The sequence below is a fragment of the Stenella coeruleoalba genome (assembly GCF_951394435.1).
Source record: "Stenella coeruleoalba genome assembly, chromosome: 10".
Classification (NCBI taxonomy): domain Eukaryota; kingdom Metazoa; phylum Chordata; class Mammalia; order Artiodactyla; family Delphinidae; genus Stenella; species Stenella coeruleoalba.
The window spans coordinates 26,504,401-26,524,394 of NC_137156.1; the positions used below are offsets into that span (position 1 = coordinate 26,504,401).

The window sequence follows — 19,994 nt, forward strand, 5'->3', positions numbered from 1 at the left end:
TGCACAGGCTGTTTCCTCTGCCTGGTAAACTTCCTCCCTTCTCTGTCCTGGGCCAGTCCTTCTTTAGGTCTCCATTGAAATGTCCCTGCCTGACATCCTACCTCCCTCAACCTAGACCGGATTGGAGCTTTTATTCCCTGTATTTCTAACTTAGTGTGTTTATCACCAATTGCAATAATCTATTGAATGTCTGTTCCCTTTCCCCCAGATAGGTTGTGAGTTGTGATGAGAGAAGGGTGGTCGTCACTATATCCCCGGCACCTGGCACAGGGTCATGAAGCTAAGAGGGGCTCAACAAATTCTTAACACATGTGATTGGCAACCTCCGAGATGGCCCCCAAATATCCCCACCTGCTAGTACTCACAGCCTTGTGTATTCTCCTTACCTTGAGAAACTTGCTTCTAGACCATGGGATATGGCAATGTTGAGGGTATCTCACTTCCATTATAAAAGTGAGACATAAAAGAGTGTAACTTCCATCTTGCTAGTTACCTCCTCAGCTTACATGCTTTGATGAAGCAAGCTGCCATGTTGGAAATGGTCATGTCGCAAGGAACTGAGGGAGGCCTCAGGAGGAGCTGAGGTCCAGTCCAACATCCTGCAAGGAACTGAATCCTCCCCACAACCACATGAGCTTGGAAGTGGATGCTTCCTGACTGGAGACTCCCAGCCCTGGCCGACGCCTTGATTACAGCCTTGTGGGGAGACCTTGAAGCAGAGGACCCAGCTAAGCCACGCCAGACTCTTGACCCTCAGAAATAAAGAGGTCATAAATGCATGTAGTTTTAAGCTACTAAGTCTCGGGGCGTAATTTGTTACACAGCAGTAAATAACTAATAAGACAAATAAATGAATAAATCAGTACATGAATGTATGAAACTGAAGACCTCACCAAAAAAAGGGGAACTTCAGACTTGGGGGAATGAACTGAGGTGCTAAGTCAAAGACAATTGCTAATTCTTCCTGTTTGTTTGCTAATGTTTCCTGTTTGTTTCTCCCGGCTACAGAATCTGAAGGTGGGATTTGGGGGAAAACTCTTCCAGAGTTTTCATGATCAGAAATTCACCAGGTCAATGGACATCTTATATGCCCAGATCCTATCTGACATCACTCACGAGAATTTGTGTTTGTAGATGAATACCAGAAATACATCCTCAGTGATGCCAGTTTGGATCCAATTTATGTCAAAATGAACAGTCTGGCTTGGAAGGCCTTTATTGTAAATGGTTGTATTTTAAATCTTGATCCAAGTGACCCTCTCAAAGCATCTCTGTCTCATGTGTATTTGGCTGCAAGAAGAGTCTTGTGTGACTTTGAAAATGGAAACAGCACTAATTACCTGGAATGGATTAGTGGGCGTTGATTGTGTATATAGTCTAGATGTAAATAATATAAAATCCTTGATGGAGCTATAAACACCAGCTTTATCAATAGCTCTCATAGTTTATAATTTCCCACTGCATTTCAAGATGCCAACTCTCACCTTTTCCCTAGATTGATTTCCTTGCTTCAAAGTAATAAAAGGATGCAAAAATAAATAATAATAATAAAATAATGATATACTTTAAAGTGCATTTGGGTTCCAACATCTGATTTTAATAGAGGTGTACAAAGAAGTTCCTTTTCCACCTTCTTAAATCTCATATTTTTTCCTGCTCAGTTTCACATGGAAAGTATAATTGCCTATTGAGTTTCCCTGGGTTAAGCTTATTTCAATAGGAACTACTAATTACTTGATCACCGTGGCACTGTAACATGCAACATTTAAAGTTTCTTTGCCCTTGGGCTTCCGTGGTGGCACAGTGGTTAAGAATCCACCTGCCAGAAATATAGATCAATGGAACAGGATAGAAAGCCCAGAGATAAACCCACGCACATATGGTCACCTTATCTTTGATAAAGGAGGCAGGAATGTACAGTGGAGAAAGGACAGCCTCTTCAATAAGTGGTGCTGGGAAAACTGGACAGCTACATGTAAAAGTATGAGATTAGATCACTCCCTAACACCATACACAAAAATAAGCTCAAAATGGATTAAAGACCTAAATGTAAGGCCAGACACTATCAAACTCTTAGAGGAAAACATAGGCAGAACACTCTATGACATAAATCACAGCAAGATCCTTTTTGACCCACCTCCTAGAGAAATGGAAATAAACCCAAAATAAACAAATGAGACCTAATGAAACTTAAAAGCTTTTGCACAGCAAAGGAAACCATAAACAAGACCAAAAGACAACCCTCAGAACGGGAGAAAATATTTGCAAATGAAGCAACTGACAAAGGATTAATCTCCAAAATTTATAAGCAGCTCATGCAGCTCAATAACAAAAAAACAAACAACCCAATCCAAAAATGGGCAGAAGACCTAAATAGACATTTCTCCAAAGAAGATATACAGACTGCCAACAAACACATGAAAGAATGCTCAACATCATTAATCATTAGAGAAATGCAAATCAAAACTACAATGAGATATCATCTCACACCAGTCAGAATGGCCATCATCAAAAAATCTACAAACAATAAATGCTGGAGAGGGTGTGGAGAAAAGGAACACTCTTGCGCTGCTGGTGGGAATGTGAATTGGTACAGCCGCTATGGAGAACAGTATGGAGGTTCCTTATAAAACTACAAATAGAACTACCATATGACCCAGCAATCCCACTACTGGGCATATACCCTGAGAAAACCTAATTCAAAAAGAGTCATGTACCAAAATGTTCATTGCAGCTCTATTTACAATAGACCGGAGATGGAAACAACCTAAGTGTCCATCATCGGATGAATGGATAAAGAAGATGTGGCACATTTATACAATGGAATATTACTCAGCCATAAAAAGAAATGAAATTGAGCTATTTGTAATGAGGTGGATGGACCTAGAGCCTGTCATACAGAGTGAAGTAAGTCAGAAAGAGAAAGACAAATACCGTATGCTAACACATATATATGGAATCTAAGAAAAGAAAAACTGTCATGAAGAACCTAGGGATAAGACAGGAATAAAGACACAGACCTAGTAGAGAATGGACTTGAGGATATGGGGAGGGGGAAGGGTAAGCTGTGACAAAGCAAGAGAGTGGCATGGACATATATACACTACCAAACGTAAGGTAGATAGCTAGTGGGAAGCAGCCGCATAGCACAGGGAGATCAGCTCGGTGCTTTGTGACCACCTAGAGGGGTGGGATAGGGAGGGTGGGAGGGAGGGAGACGCAAGAGGGAAGAGATATGGGGACATATGTATATGTATAACTGATTCACTTTGTTATAAAGCAGAAACTACCACACCATTGTAAAGCAATTATACTCCAATAAAGATGTAAAAAAAATAATAATAAATTTTTTTTTAAAACAACAAAAAAGAATCCACCTGCCAATGCAGGGGACATGGGTTCGAGCCCTGGTCTGGGAAGATCCCACATACTGTGGAGCAACTAAGCCCATGCACCACAACTGCTGAGCCCGCATGCCGCAACTAGTGAAGCCCGTGCGCCTAGAGCCCATGCTCCACAACAAGAGAAGCCACAGCAATAAGCCCATGCACCGCAACGAAGAGTAGCCCCTGCTCGCCGCAACTAGAGAAAGCCCACGTGCGGTGACGAAGACCGAATGCAGCCAAAAATAAATAAAATTAAATAAATAACTTTAAAAAGTGAAGTTTATTTGCTCTCAAGTAAAGGACATTTTTTTCCCGTTATTTATAATCATTTTCTTAATCTCCTAGCAGCCAAATCCCATTTCAGTTGCTCATTATGAAAAACTCATATTGCTTTGTGAAATGCCGAAATGCATCTAAAGGCATGATGTACCTTTGTGTGTATCCAGAGAGAAAAGGAGAGGGCTCATTGAAGAAATATGGATGGTGAAATCCTGAACTTAAAGACAGGTTACAGACTGCCTATTTGAGTAACAAACTTTTTATTTATTTATTTATTTATTTTTGGTTGCATTGGGTCTGCGTCGCTGCGTGCGGGCTTTCTCTAGTTGCGGCGAGCAGGGGCTAGTCTTCGTTGCGGTGCGCGGGCTTCTCATTGCGGTGGCTTCTCTTGTAGAGCACAGGCTCTAGGCCCGCGGGCTTCAGTAGTTGTAGCTCGCGGGCTCTAGAGCGCAGGCTCAGTAGTTGTGGCACACGGGCTTAGTTGCTGCACTGCATGTGGGATCTTCCCGGACCAGGGCTCGAACCCATGTCCCCTGCATTGGCAGGTGGATTCTTAACCACTGCACCACCAGGGAAGCCCTGAGTAACAAACTTTTAAAAATCATTATTTGCAGAGAAATGAGTTGCACTATTGGACTATGGTTGCGAGACCATGATTCTTAAAGCTGCAGTTTTAGAGGCTACTGTCAAGAGGTAATAGATCAGAAATTAAGATAAAGTGGCTGTGAAGTTGTAATGGGAGTGCACCGGGGCTGGAGATTTATACACATTATGCTCAAGTTAGCTGAGAAAACAACTTTTGACTTCCTCTCAAGCTCTCGCCTACTGACTCACCTTAGTCTGCTGCAATAATTCAAACAATAATTGAAGGAAAATGCTTAGGCTTTCCGATTTTGTTGCCCTCACCTTTGTTTCCCCGAGATGGGATTGCAGGGAGGGATGTGCTGACTGAGTCATCATGGGACTAGGGTAGAGGGGGTCTACAATCCAGAAGTGTCCCTGGTGCTCGATCCCCACCATTGCCCATCGCCCCTCCCTGCTGACCTTTGCATACAGCCAAGTGGACTGCAGATGCACTCAACATATGGCCTCTTGGCCAGGGTTTGGGGCTGATTCCTGGATGCCTGGCTTCTGCAGCCTCTTGTCGGTGTTAAATCCTCCAAGCCATGTCCTCTGTCCAGCCCCTGATCAGGGGATTAGCCCATGATCCCTGCTCTAGGGTCACCTCCCCTGGTCACAGTGGGCCACTCTTAACTCAGCTGCTTCTTCTCCTTCCCCTCCACAAGGGGACTTCTGGGGCCCCTCCATGCCACATGGGAACTGAAATAGTTGTGGTGCTACCAGGCTTACTGAGGAGTGGTTACCTCCAAGGTTTGGGGCAGGGAGGTTGCAAGGCAACCTCATCCCAGTGTCCAAGCCATGAATTGAAGCAAATAAATGAAATGCCCCTGCCCTTGGCATTCCTCTCCACAGCTCCCCAAACCTCCCCTAAAATGGAGAGATGGAGAGCCATGTGACTCACTTCCTGCCTCACATGACTCTCTCCTCCTCCCTTTATCCATTCAGGTAAGAAGGGGAACTTGTACTTCCCCTTTCTGAATACCTGAGATCTCCTTGCCAACCCCAGACTCAAGACTCAGACTTAATGACTGACAGACAGTGTATGAGAAAAACCCACTTACCCATAAAGGAACTACTCGGGAGGCATTTGAGAAAATTGTACCTCTTCTATAAGTCAATGGGAAACATATCATCTGATTTGGAATGAAAATTGTATCTTGGTTCTTTAAATCTACTTAGAAATGTATTGGATGTCAAGTATATGCCAACCTTTAAACATGATGAGTTTTCTCCTACATACTGTATGGTTCCATTTATATGACATTCAGGAAAAGGCAAAACTATAGGGACAGAAAACAGATCAGTGGTTGCCTGGGGTTAGGGGTGGGGAGAGGAGGTGATGGCAAAGGGGCACAGAGGAACTTTGGGGGTGATGCATCTTGATTGTGGTGGTGGTTACATGATTGTATGTGCTTGTTAAAACGCATAGAAATGTACACCAAATGGGGCAATTATCGAACATAAATTAGACTTAAATAAACTTGGCTTTTACCAAAAATGATGAGCTTTCACATTCCCAGGATTATAGTTGACATGTATTGAACATTTATTAAATAGTGTACCGTTCTACCACTTTGACTGCATTAGCTCATTCAGCCCTCAGAATAACTCTATTTGGAGGGTACCCTTGTTATCATCATCTCCATCTTACTGATAAGGGAACTGAGACCTAGAAAAGTTAAGTAACTTGCCCAAGACCACACAGTGAGTATAGCTGGATTCACATTCAGATCTGTCTGATGCCAGAGCCTGTCAGTTTCACCGCTATGTTATATACGGCCTCTCCAGATAAGCAAGTTTGGGGACTTCTCTGGTGGTCCCGTGGTTGAGACTCCGAGCTCCTGATGCAGGGGGCCCAGGTGTGATGCCTGGTCAGGGAACTAGATCCCACGTGCTGCAGCTAAGAGCCCACACGCCGCAACTAAAAGATCCCACATGAGGCAACTAAGACCCAGCACAGCCAAATAAATAAATAAATATTTAAAAAAAAGTTTAGGCTGATAAATATTTAAGAAGTAAACTGGTAATGTTTATGTTTGCCTGTAACTTGCCTTACCTAGAGCCTTTTTCGGTTCAATCACATTTGCTCTCCGATCAGAAAGTAAGTGGTAAGCCCCATCCCCAACACACACACACACACAGACACACACAGACACACACAGACACACACACACACACACACACACACACACACACACACACACACACACACACACACACACACACACACACACACACACACACCAGGAATGTATTGATATTTCTCCAGTTGCCCCAATCCAACATCCTCAGTTAGTGAGAGACCCATTACTGACAGTGAGCTAAGAATGTGTCAGGGGCTTCCCTGGTGCTGCAGTGGTTAAGAATCTGCCTGCCAATGCAGGGGACACGGGTTCGAGCCCTGGTCTGGGAAGATCCCACATGCCGCGGAGCAACTAAGCCCGTGTGCCACAACTACTAAGCCTGCGCTCTAGAGCCCGCGAGCCACAACTACTGAGCCCATGTGCCACAACTACTGAAGCCTGCATGCCTAGAGCCTGTGTTCCGCAACGAGAGAAGCCACCGCAATGAGAAGCCTGCGACTGCAACAAAGACCCAATGCAGCCATAAATTAATTAATTAAAAAAGAAAAGAAAGAATGTGTCACACTGGGGGACTGTTGGTGAGGAAGATCCCCTGGAAAGTTCCAGGGTCTGTGTGGCCCACCATAGCTCAGACTCCTGACCAGGCCTCCAGCCTATACTCTCAACTGGGGGTCTTGCAGTTCCAACCCAGATACCACCGCAGCCTGGTGTAACAACAGTGGCAGACTTCTCCTCTGCTTATAAGAGTTTCCTTCTCAAGTTCTTATTTGCTTGACTTGGGTCTGAGAACTCCAGCTCATGCTGCCTCTGACAGCAAATGACAGTAACTGTTCTCATTAGCTGCTGGTGCAGTGGGATTTCTGAGCGTCTTCCCATCTGCTTTTCTCTACTGCAGAGTGCTTTCCATAATAAATTATGGAGCTTGATGTAGGATAGTGGTAAGATATGGCAAACTGTGGGAACTCGGGGCTGGTTCTTGCCAGGGGAAAGGGGCACCTGGGCCCACATCTGGTCTTCTGGTTCTCCCAGCCTGGTACGTATGGTGCAGAGCCCAGTTACCATTAGCAAGGCGGTCAGGGAGTGCACAGCATTATGACAGAGGCTTTGGGCATGTGCTGAAACCACTGCAGGGAGAATCTAACTGGTCATATATCAATTTGCTCATCCAGGGACCTTGGATCAGAAGTAGACAGTTCAAACATGCTGAAAGGGCAATGATTCACCCCAGCAAATACCACCTTGTGTTTCTTCTTATCTGCTTTGCTTAGGGAGCAATTTGGTCCTCTGACGCTCCTGGTGAGTCACCGATGTCCGTAGGGCCAGAGGAAAGTGCTGTGCAATTGAGGGAAGATCACGTAGACCCCAGCTTCACTTATCTGTCATCAATCTTTATGGGGCCCATGGACCCAATGGCAGGGTTGCTTACATTGGGTGATTTGAAGGTCTATCATCTCAAAAATGCACTTGTCTTTAATTCTCACTATTAAGGGGCCTGTTGGTACATTTGGTCAACTTATGACAAAGATGCTGAAGGCTGGGGCAAGGTTGGGTAAGTTCAGATAGGATGGTGAGAGGGGGAAAGGTATGGGGGTCAGGGTGAGTCAGCAGGTCGGGAGCCTTCCCTGAGGTAATAGAGAGCCTCAGAGATGTGCTCTGGAGGCCAGAGACACCCTGACACTAAAAACAGAGGATCAAAAATAGTCAAGGAGAGCCTTAGGAGACAAATTGGTCTGCTCAGAGTTTGGCCTGGAATGCAACCTCTCTGGGCTACTCTAAACTTACCAGTTGTTCATACCTGCCTATAAAGGAGTTTTTCCTTTTTCTAGAGGAAGCCATGAAAATAAGGGACAACTGATTGGCAGGGTCGTGGGTCTAGGTCAACAAAGGACCCAGAGGAATGAAGACTGGAGACAAAAGAGCAAATGTCACTTATATTGACCTCTGGAGACAAAAGAGCAAATGTCACTTACATTGACCTTTGCAGGATGAAGGGTATTCAAATCTGAGTAGGCCTGGCAAGAAAGCAGCAGAGAGATCGGCCAAGTTGGTAACAGAAGGCCAGTCTTCATTCCTGAACAGAGGGTTGAGGGACCTGAGAAGGCAGCCCTCCTATAATTTTATTTTCTCAAACATTAGAAATTACATGTGTGAAACCTATAAAGCCGTCTTATATGTGTAAACATAAGAGAACATTGCTACATTTTAGAGCCAGCTCTTTTCCCATTTCGTAGCAATCCATTTTGTTTTTTCAGACCTCCTAAATCTTGTCTCTTCAATATTCTTTTATTCTGTTTAACAAATAGGTATTGGTGACTGCGTATGCAAACCTCTCTGCAAAGCTTGTTGCTACCAGTGGGAAAAGATGGCAATTTCCTAAAATTGCTCTGTGCTTTATGCTCAGACCATTATGAAAGAAACATTAGGGTATTTTTTAAAAATGAGTATCTACTGTGTACAAAGCACCCTGCTGATAAGGAGAGGACTGTGTTTATCCAGTTACGTGCGCTATCTCTTCCAAAGATTGGGAATCCCTGAAGGAAAGGAAATGCCTTGGAAGGGAAACTGAGTTATGAAGTTTCCATTTCCGTGATTAATTCTACCCTCTCCAACCTCCCTACCCCAACCTGCCTTTTCTCATCTATAAAATGCGCACGATCACAGTTCATTGATTTTGGTAGTCTGCTCATTGATTTGTAAACATGGATCAAAATGCCAGACCATCATTTATGCAAACTGGCCTTGCTCACAGACATAGAAACTAAAATAAATCAGACCTTGGGCCACAAGCAGTCAGCATGACCTCAGGAGGCAGAGGCTGGGTGCTCCCCACGCGCTGTCTCCCTCCCTCCTTCAATGCCAAATGGTGGCTCAACGCCCACCTGCCTTGCCAGCTTGATCTCCTCAACGCCAGAAGATCCTAGCCCTCCCTCCATCCCCAAAGGTTCAGTTATCTGCAGAATGTACCTGTCTAGACAGTATCAGCTCTTGAATGTTAAAGATTCCATTCTAGTTCCCAGTACCAGGGAAAAGGCCTGTGCACTTCCACAGTCCAGAATGTTTCAAGCGTAGCCTTTAAAAAAAAAAAAGAAAGCAACATACGTTCATTTGTAGAAGATTTGGGAAATACAGAAAAGCACAGAGAATAAAATTTGCCTTTAACCATGTTTTCTAGTTGTTGTTATGCTTATATATCAGTCCAAGCCACCTTTAAGAGTGTATTTGTAGAGCAAATGTATTTGTAGAGCAAAATCTGGTAGCTTTAATACTGTTGTTTCTGTTTTTTCTTTAAGATTGCCGGAGACTGTCCGTGAAATCGTCTTCATCCTTTGCGCTACCCTCTGGCCTGCTCTAGTGTAAGACCATTCTTGGTGGGCGGGAGCAGAGGGGACAGTTAAAACCCTAAATACCGTACGGCAGTCCTTTCCCAGTTATTTGGGGTCATGTAAGACACTTCCAGGAAATGCAATTCCCCGGTTTTATTTTAGGTTTTTGGCGGGGGTGGTGTGTGTGGAGGAGAATGCCAGGACGGTACAGGAGTATTTCTTAATCCAGAGGACAAGCCTCAGGGACACGTCAGAAACACAGACTCCCGGGCCCCACCCCAGAACTACTGGTTGAGAATCTGCATTTTCACGAGAGTCCCAGCTGTTTCCAAACTGTGCCTCTGAACTTTGAGAAGCAGTGACCTGTGCAACCCCTTTCTGGCCTTCCTCAGATGGTATTGATTGTCAGGATTTGTATGTAACGTTCACACCTCCTTGATGTTGAAACTAGCAATAAAAATCCCACCTCCAAGGGAGTAAACACCTTTTGCTAAGGCCACAGCCCACATTCTTCTGGGAAAACTCCAAGTGTGTTGCCTTCTCAATGCCCTGGAGAGTTGCGGAGTGCTCCAAATGGAAATCGAAGGAGGCGGCCAACCTTTTATTTTGCCCTCCCCTCAAAGTCCATTCCAGGGTCAGAGCTGTCACGGTAACTCATTCACCCAGGGGGGCAAGAGAGATTCAGGCCAGCGCTCTGTAAATTCTGTTGGAAAAAAATCCACTGGACCCCGCCTTCCCCTCTGCACACCACAGCTGCCCTATTTTCGGCCTCCACTGGTTCCTTTAACCTTGGTGCATCCACCAGGGGGCCCCAGGAGGCACAGGCAGGGCCCAGGGATCGTGACGACCCTAATCAGGCCGACTGGGATCAAGGACTTTGAGTGCAATGCTGCTGATAGAGGGAGAAGAAGAAACGACAAAAGCCCAAACAGTCGTGTCTGTCTGCGTCACCAGACACAACCACGTGTGTGCATCAGGATTGTGTCAGCCCAGCCTGGGCAAAGCCCCCATGGGGCTGCTTCCATTAGGTCTCTGCCTGACATCCCCAACCAGGAAGGTGTTCCCAGGTGGCCGTCTGAGCAGCATCCCCGCTGCCCCAGGACTACCTGCACCCAAGTGAAGTGTCATTCTTCTCTCTCCTCACAGACATGAAAGGTGTCACGAAGCCTTTGTGCCCGGGCACTGCAGTTCCCTCTGGGTTCTGGCATCGGGTTCTCCTCTACCTGTTCAGCAGCATCAGACAATCTCGCTGGCACCCGGGCCTGGCCTTGGCTATAACGCTCTCATCTGGCGTCTCTCCTCTCCCAGGGTTGGCTTCCTAAGCTCTGGTGTCAGATCTGCAAATCCTTCCGTGGGAGCACATGGGACACTTAGGATGAAGGATGGTTAGGAATGGCTTCTTCCTGAGCTTACAAATATCACCTGATCCATCCTGGCAACACCTGGTTTATAAAGCAAGCAACTACAGTGGTCATCTTCTTTCCAGAGGTTATGGTACGTAAAGGGTCGAAAACTCAGGCCCTGATGCTGCAGAGGCCTGCACTCAAATCCTGGCTTTCCATCACTAGCTGGGTGATTCAGCTCTAAAATGGGGATCCCAAGACCTCACACGAGGATTAAATAAGATGCTGGATGGAAAGCACTTAGCACAGTGCCTGGCAATTACTGAGTGCTCAGTGAAAGGTAGCTGTCGTTGTTGTTGTTACTATTACCTAAAAGGGACAGCAAGTCAGGCCAGATAACCCAATGAGTCTGTGCTGTAACCCACAAGGCCTGGGTTTCCATTCTGGATCTGCCTAGAATCACTCTTGTGTGCCTCAGTTTCCTCATCTGTAAGATGGGGATGACGCAGTCTGGTGTTCTGATCTTGCTGTAGCTAAGGCTTATCCATGCGAATTGTGTGCCAGGCGCTGTTGTAAGTGCTTCTCGTGTTAATTCTTTTGATTCTCGGCACATCCCTCTTTGACAGACGAGGAGACCACGGCAAAGAGGTCCCGTGCCCAGGGTCAAGCAGCTGGTAACAAATGGAGCTGAGATTCCAACCCAGGCGGTCTGGCCCCAGAGCCTGCATTTCTACCTTTCTTACTGTGGGGAATCAAATGATATATTGATTATGGAAGTGCTTTGGGCGTGGGAAGTATGATACAAACACGAGATTAATTCAAGTCTCTCGGTGTTTGGTCTTCATCTGGAATCCTTACTCTTTCCTGGCAGGGCATAGAGTTGGGGGCTACTTGAGGTTTTCCTGAAGCCTTTTAATCACTGGATGTTATGAGTTGAATTATGTCCTTCTCAAAAAATATATGTATGGAAGTTCTAGCCCCTAGTACGTCAGAATATGACCATGTTTGCAAATAGAGTCTTGACAGAGGTCATCAAGTTAAAATGAGTTGATTAGGATGAGCCCTAATCAATATGCCTGGTGTCCTTATAAGAAGGGAAAATTTGAGCACAGACGTGCACAGAGGGACGGCCACGTGAGGTCACGGGAGAACGCCACGTGCAGATGGAGGACCGGAGTGATTATCCCCAAGTCAAGGATCACTGAGGCCACCAGAAGCTAGGAGAGAGGCATAGAAAAGATCCTTCGGTGGCTGCAGAGGGAGCGTGGCCCTGCCAGCACCTTGATCTTAAACTCCTAGCCTCCAGAATTGTGAAGTGACAATTTTCTGTTGTTCTAAACCATCCGGTCTGTGGTACTTTGTATGGCAGCCCTAGGAGACAAATAACACTAAGATCAAGGGGGAGGAGGTGAGGCGAGAATGGAGACGAATGGGAAAGTCAAGGCTGACGATGGGTGACGAGAGGCTGCTGAGAGGGGCTCGACACTCCCACGTGTGCCTGTGTGTGTGTGAGCACAGGCGTGTGTACGCCTTGACTGTGAAATCTGATCTGTGGGCTCACCAAGCCTGCAGAACTTTCCTCTACAAGATCACAGGTGAGGCAAAGCAAACATTAAATCTATTCCATCTCCACTGAAGCAGGTAGGAAGAGGAGTCTTCTCTGGGAGAGCATTTCATCGAATCCCACCCCTTTGTTCTGCAGTGGAGGATGTGAGAAGTGGGGAGCTGGGTTCCCAAGACCCTTTCAGCGGTGAACAGCAGCAGTGGGGTCAGAGCCAGTGTCGCTCTGCGCGTTGTGCTGCACTGACCCTCAGGGCTTATTTTTGGTTGGCACAGAGGAATTCACTGTTTTGCTGTTACAAGTTACTTCATAAGATTACATTCTGGTTTGTGCGTGCGTGTGTGTGTGTGTGTGTGTGTGTGTGTGTGTGTGTGTGTGTGTTTAAAGCAAACGAAGGTTTATTTAGGGAGATACACACTCCATAGACAGTGTGGGCCATCTTGGAAGACCTGGTTTTTGTGGGTTTTTTAATGAAACTTTTGAATGAAATATTACAGACATACAGACATGTCATAGATCCTAAGTGGACATCTCAGTGTGTCTCCATCTGTGTAAGCAGCACCCAGACAAAGAATGAGTATATCACTCGCACCCCGAAGCCCTCCTGCCCCTCCCAGGCACTAACGCCAACAGCGGAACCACTATCCCGAGTTCTAGCAACACAGATGGATTTGCCTGTTTTCGAGCTGATATGAATGGGATTCACAGGCCTCCTTTGTGTCTGCTTTCTTTCTCTCTACCTTATGTTTGTGAGGTTTCTCTGCATCTCGCATATGGAGCAGTTCATTCTCACTGCCAGAGAGTAATTCATGCTTCTTGTCTTTTGAATCAAATCAAGAGGTGCACAGAGAGAGAAGTGTCCTGAAATAATTCAAACTGGTCCTTTAAGAAAAAAGTTAAAGCCATCCAATTGCTGAAACAACAGCAAAACAAATTAATTAATCTTTACAAATTGGATCCAATTTATTGAACATTTATTAAAAGCCACTTTCCCAGATCACTTCCAACCAACCCTTTCCTTTCCCCTTTCCCTGGATTCCCAAGGCCCAGTTGTGTCACCCTGGGCTGACCCAGTCTGGACCTAGGGGATGAGGTTGTGAGTTCACTAGCTGGGGTTTACCTGGGTGAACCCATCTTGACCCCAGAGTAACTGGGAGCCTAGACTGTTACTGAGTGCACCGTGGCCGAGAGTCACTCCCACAGCTTGCTGAGGCTCTGGCCTGCTCCCAAGAGCAGCTTGGCTGGAAAGGGGCAGCACCCCCTTCCCTCCTCGGTCCACGCCAGACCACAGTTGGCCCGATTTCTTTATGCTGACAAGCCTTACTGGGGTCTTCCCTTTTGCTGGTAGCAATGACCTAATCCCAAAATGCAATTTTCAGGGAGCCCCAATGCAAATCAGCGGGACTGCCGTCCTGAGCCTGAGTCCATATATGGTACAATCTCTGAACCGGGACAGGGATAGTGCTGAGTGCAGTGCAGCACAGCTGATTCTCCAGCTGGCCCTCTCCCTCCCTAAGCTGTGCCTGCCCACTCCAGTTTCCAGTGATGTCAGCGCTGTACCCATAAGGAAACCTTAAGGCAGTCCCAGCGCAGCACTTCTTTGTGCCTTTGGGAGGAGCAATCTAGTTGTTACTTCTTTTTAGGCTCCCCAGTTCCTGGCGGGGGGGGGGGGGGTGCTGTACTTTCTGGAATGTGATAGAATAACAAGATGACTGGTGCTTTTTCTTCAGTACTGCTCTGGCTGTGGGTGTAGTCGGAGAGAGGACAGTTGCTCAAACCCAGTTGCCAGGACTGTTTTGAACTGGAAGCAGTCACAAGGCCCCACCCTGGCACTGGGCAGAGATCAGTTTTCACAGACCTTAGTTGGAGCCTTGGCTGTTCTTTGGTCTCCACCCTCAGCTAATTTTTATTTGTTTGGCCTTCTGTGTGAGCGGTGGAACTAAGGCATTCTCAGACATGGGAAAGAATGCTGAAGTCTGGTTACCAGCTCTGTTCCAAACTCATTAGTGGATGAGCATGTTCTTTTTATTAGCATACCCACCACCATCCTAGAACCAATTAAAAGCAAAGCCTCGGACTAGACTCCAGCAGTGGCACGCTGGAGCCGGCTCTAACCAGTTAGGAACCTAATTGTTAAGTTTCCAGGAAACTTGCAAGCCGATTGTTAAACACAACAATTTTAAAGATTAAGTTACATAAAATTAAAATAGAAGCAACAGGATTTAAAACAAAGGTAATAAATGATCAAAACTCATTCACTTCCTAATGATTTTTACTACATTTTGCTGTTATCTGTGCTCTCTTTTTTAAAGCTCTTAATTTTTTAAAATTTATTTATTTATTTTTGGCTGCGTTGGGTCGTTGTTGCTGCGCGTGGGCTTTCTCTAGTTGCAGCGAGCGGGGTCCACTCTTTGTTGCGGTGTGCGGGCTTCTCATTGCAGTGGCTTCTCTTGTTGTGGAGCACGGGCTCTAGGTGTGCGGGGTTCAGTAGTTGTGGCACACAGGCTCAGTAGTTGTGGCGCACGGGCTTAGTTGCTCCACGGCATGTGGGATCTTCCCGGACCAGGGCTTGAACCATGTTCCCTGCATTGGCAGGCAGATTCTTAACCACTGCGCCACCAGGGAAGTCCCTATCTGTGCACTTGAGGTTACTCACATCTGTTGTATATCTGTACGGTGGAAACATCCTATAACACTGTGCACTGTTCACTCTTCCCAGCCCCTGGTTCAGTAAGGTCACATTGGGACATTGAAATCAGCCACTATGGGGTACTTACCCCATAGAAAACACTACAAATCAGGGCTCCCACCTCCAACCCCCAAGCCAGTTTTTGACCTTGACCTGCACACCACTGACTCTGGGGGTCAATAAGGGATGACCCACTCCTTGCCCTCAGGGTGTTTATAATACATGGAAGGGGATAAGTCCTTCATGACTTGAGTTGGGCAGTGTCTTCTCTAAAATGTCAAATGGGGGAGTCAGAGGACATGGACATTGAAGTCAGAGAGACCTACATCAGCATCCCAGTTCTGCCACTTGCTGGCCACATCCCCTTAAATACATTACCTAATGTTTTTGAATCATTTGCCAGATGGGAATAATAGCATCACAAGATGGTCGCGAGGATTTAATGGTGAAAATATGAGAGTGTTGAAAGAGCATTTCCAGTTGAGGGACCAGCATGAAGGAACAGTGTAGAAGCAGGAAAGTGGAAGGACTATTCAGAGAATGGCCAGCAGTCTAGGATGTTTGGATATTACGATACACCAGAAACATCAAAGTGGGAAGAGCACAGGTAGGATGTGACCCTGGAAATGCAGGATTAACAGGGAGGAAAGAGCTGAGACTCCTTGGGGCAGGGCTGGGGAGACTGAGCCACTGGGAGGGCAGCCAGCAGTCCAAGCCACCAAGTTTGAAGGATACAGCAGGTTCAGGCATAATTCAGACAATCCTCTCAACCAGGAGGTGCAGTCTAGCAGGCAGCATCAGACACTATGGGCAGTCTGTTCCTCTAAGATGAATCCCCAGCCGTAACTGGAAATACAGGGTCCTCCTCCAGCCCTAAAGAGGGGGCCAGTAGGAGCTAGGTTAAATATGCTAGGTTGGTTCAGTGGTGCAACACTGTCATCAAAAGGCCAAGCACTCTTTTCACTCTGATATTCCCACTACTATTCTCTGTGTGTCAGCTTTTATTCTTGGTGTTGATGCCTAGTGTGGCACAATGATTGCCATAGCTCATAGCCCCTCAATCAAAGCAGGTAAGAGTGCGGCAAGCCTCAGAATCGTTATATCAGGGAGCGAAATCTTTCCCCAAGCCCCAGCAGATTTCCCCTTGTATCTCATCGGCCAGAGTGGGTCACATGCAGTAGCAGGCAGACAATGGCCTATAAAGACCCTCACACTCTTGTCCCCTGGAAGCCGTGAATTTCTTACCTTACATGACCACAGGGACTTTGTAGATTAAAGGTAGGCTCTCGGGGGCTTCCCTGGTGGCGCAGTGGTTGAGAATCTGCCTGCTAATGCAGGGGACACGGGTTCGAGCCCTGGTCTGGGAGGATCCCACATGCTGCGGAGCAACTAGGCCCGTGAGCCACAGCTACCGAGCCTGCACGTCTGGAGCCTGTGCTCCGCAACAAGAGAGGCCGAGATAGTGAGAGGCCCGCGCACCGCGATGAAGAGTGGCCCCCGCTCGCCGCAACTAGAGAAAGCCCTCGCACAGAAATGAAGACCCAACCCAGCAAAAATAAATAAATTAATTAATAAACTCCTACCCCCAACATCTTCTTTAAAAAAAAAAAAAAGGTAGAGTCTCTTTTTCTTTTTCGTTTTACTTATTTATTTATTTATTTTTTGGCTGCGTTGGGTCCTCGTTGCTGCATGCGGGCTTTCTCTAGTTGCAGTGCGTGGGCTTCTCATTGCGGTGGCTTCCCTTGTTGCGGAGCAGGGCTCTAGGCGCGGGCTTCGGTAGTTGTAGCGCGCAGACTCAGTAGTTGTGGCTTGCAGGCTCTAGAGCGCAGGCTCAGTAGTTGTGCCGCTTGGGCTTAGTGGCTCCGCGGCATGTGGGATCTTCCTGGACCAGGGCATGAACCCATGTCCCCTGCATTGGCAGGCGGACTCTCAACCACTGCACCACCAGGGAAGTCCCAGTCCCCACTTTTAAAAATATATTTATTTATTTAGCTGTACAGGGTCCTAGTTGCTTCGTTGCGGCAGGCGGGATCTTTAGTTGTGGCGTGCGGGTTCTTAGTTGCAGCATTTGGGATCTAGTTCCCTGACCAGGGATTGAACCTGGGCCCCCTTCACTGGGAGTGCTGAGTCTTAACCACTGGACCACCAGGGAAGTCCCAAAGGAAGACTCTTGAGATGGGGAGTTCAACATAATCACATATGGGACTTACCGGTGGTCCAGTGGTTAGGACTCAGAGCTTCCAGTGCAGGGGGCATGGGTTCAATCTCTGGTCGGGAAACTAAGATCCCTCAAGCTACATATAGTGGCCAAAAAAAAACCCCAACAAAACAAAAAAAACAAACCATAATCACATAAACCCAGCTGAGTGACGGAGATGGCTGCAGGAGGGGGATTTGTCGCTGGTTCTGAGAGTGAGGGAGCTATGTGTAAGACCTGGAGAGAGGCCACGAGACACTAATAGAGGCCCCCTGCTGACAGCCAGCAACCTCACTCTTACAGCTGCAAGAAACTAAATTCTACCAATACCTAAAGAGCAAGGAAACCAGTTCTTCCCCGGAGGCTCCAGAAGGGAACTCAGCCCTGCAGACACCTTGATTTTAGCTCAGTGAGATATGTACCCGACTTCTGTCTTACACAACCATAAGATAATAAATTTGTATTGTTTTATGCTCATTTGTTACAGCAGCAAGACTAAACTAATATACATGCCCATCCCTTAAGCCAGTAAAGGCAAAGGAGACTGAGATAACTATGCCTGGCTTAATCCAGTTGGGGATTTCCCCTGGGCCTGGGTGACAGGCCACGTTCCCTGAGGGTGCAGGCAACGGTCCATAAAATCAGGAAAGAGTACCACAACCAGGGTGGGGATCAAGTAAGCTCCAGGACAGACATGCCAGTGGTTTTCAGCCTTCTGTTTTGATTGGTCTAGTCATTAAACATTTTAAGGATCACCCGTGGTTGCAACCAGAGATCCATAAAGGCCCCCAGAAATCACCCCCATTACACCAGGACCCAGGCCTGATTGGGGGAAAAAGATGCAGAGAATGGGCAAGCAGCTTCCAGAGCTCAACTCTGGAAAATGCTACTTACCATACTTCATCAAACCCGAGATGCCTTCATTTGTAAGCTACGTCGTTATTCCGTGAACCAACAAAAGAAAACAGTGCTGCCAGATAAACAACAACATGTCATCGATTGCATGATCAGTGTTAAATGAGTAAGCTGTTAAAATGAGAAAAAGGGTGCATCTTAGAATCAACCAGATAGGATGCTACAAATCTGCCACCAACAGTAATAGTTAATTCTTTTTTTTTAAATGAGACCTCTCTATTTTTATTCATTTTTACAAATTTATTTATTTATTTGTTTATTTTGGCTGCACTGGGTCTTCGTTGAGGCGTGCAGGCTTTCTGTAGTTGCGGGGCACAGGCTCTAGAGCTCGCGGGCTCCATAGTTGCGGCGCATGGGTTTAGTTGTGCTATGTGGGATCTTAGTTCCCTGACCAGGGGTCGAACCCGGGCCCCCTGCATTGGGAGCACGGAGTCTTATCCGCTGGACCACCAGGGAAGTCCCAAGAGTTAACTCTTATGATGTTGCCAGCTCAGTCAAAATTGGCAGGGGTGGTACTTATGAGTTTCTAGGGAAGATGGAGGCCAAGGTGGGAGGGTGAGAGTGTGCCTATGGTGTTCCTTGAAGCCAAGACAAAGGATGCGGGCTTCCCCCTGTAGGCAATGGGCAGTCACTGAGGGGCTTCTGGCAGGAAGGAGGGGAGTAGGACATCTCTGGTCACACGGCCCCTAGTTTCTGAAACGGTATTTACAACTCCATCTCATAGCAGAGCATGAGAGACCATTCCCCTTTTGCCCAAGAGACTTGGCCTAGAGCAACCTCTAAGCTCACCTTTGACTAGCACTGGTCACCCCTGGCACAAGTGAGGACGCATTCAAAGGATAGCTCTTTTTTAATAAGGAGTTTGGGTTTCCCCATCCTGATGTGCATGGTCTGTGTGTCCTCTGAGTTATTAGGTGATGGACAAACCCTCTTTCCCCCCCCCCCCAGGACTCTGGGGCCTGGAGGGGTAGGAGGGATTGCACCAGAGGCCTGGTCTGGACAGAGGGAAACATTGCAGATGGAGCCCTGAGGGGTCACCAAGCATCAGTTTTGCCACATAATCCATCCCTTTACCTGGGGTTGGCCCCGAATCCAGGAAGTTTGGAGATCTTTCTGACTACCGTTATTTTATTTTAACTTTTTATTTCATATTGGAGTATAGTTGATTAACAATCTTGTGATAGTCTGAGGTGTACAGCAAAGTGATTCAGTCATACATATACATGTATCTATTCTTTTTCAAATTCTTTTCCCATTTAGGTTGTTAAATAATATTGAGCAGAGTTCCCTGTGCTATACCTGACTACCTTTATAATTAGGAAAAAAAAAAAAATCACAGCGTTACCACCTGAAAGTGCCCCAAGAAATCACCTCATTCTCTTAATTTTTCTGATTGGGAAAGAGTGCAGCTGGCCTGAGGTCACCCACCTGCAGAGTGGCAGAACCAGGCTGGAATCCAAATCTCCTGCCACCCCCAGGGCACGTCTGGAGAGGCAGGGATGGGGACAGGAGTGCCATCCCCAGGCACACCCTGCTCTGCCTCCTACTGGCCTGGGGCCTTGGGCCTGTCACTTAATATCTCTGGGCTTCTATTTC

General features: G+C 46.7%; 1 long non-coding RNA gene across 1 annotated transcript in view; it reads left to right on the forward strand.

Moving 5' to 3' along the window:
• The window catches only part of LOC307193028, a 64,469-nt gene extending 51,694 nt beyond the window's left edge, over positions 1–12,775 (forward strand). Inside the window, exons 2-3 of the long non-coding RNA XR_013830207.1 lie at positions 9,661–9,723; positions 11,002–12,775. This is a non-coding gene — a long non-coding RNA (uncharacterized lncRNA). The remainder of the gene's footprint in view (positions 1–9,660; positions 9,724–11,001) is intronic.
• The last annotated feature ends 7,219 nt before the right edge of the window (positions 12,776–19,994 follow it).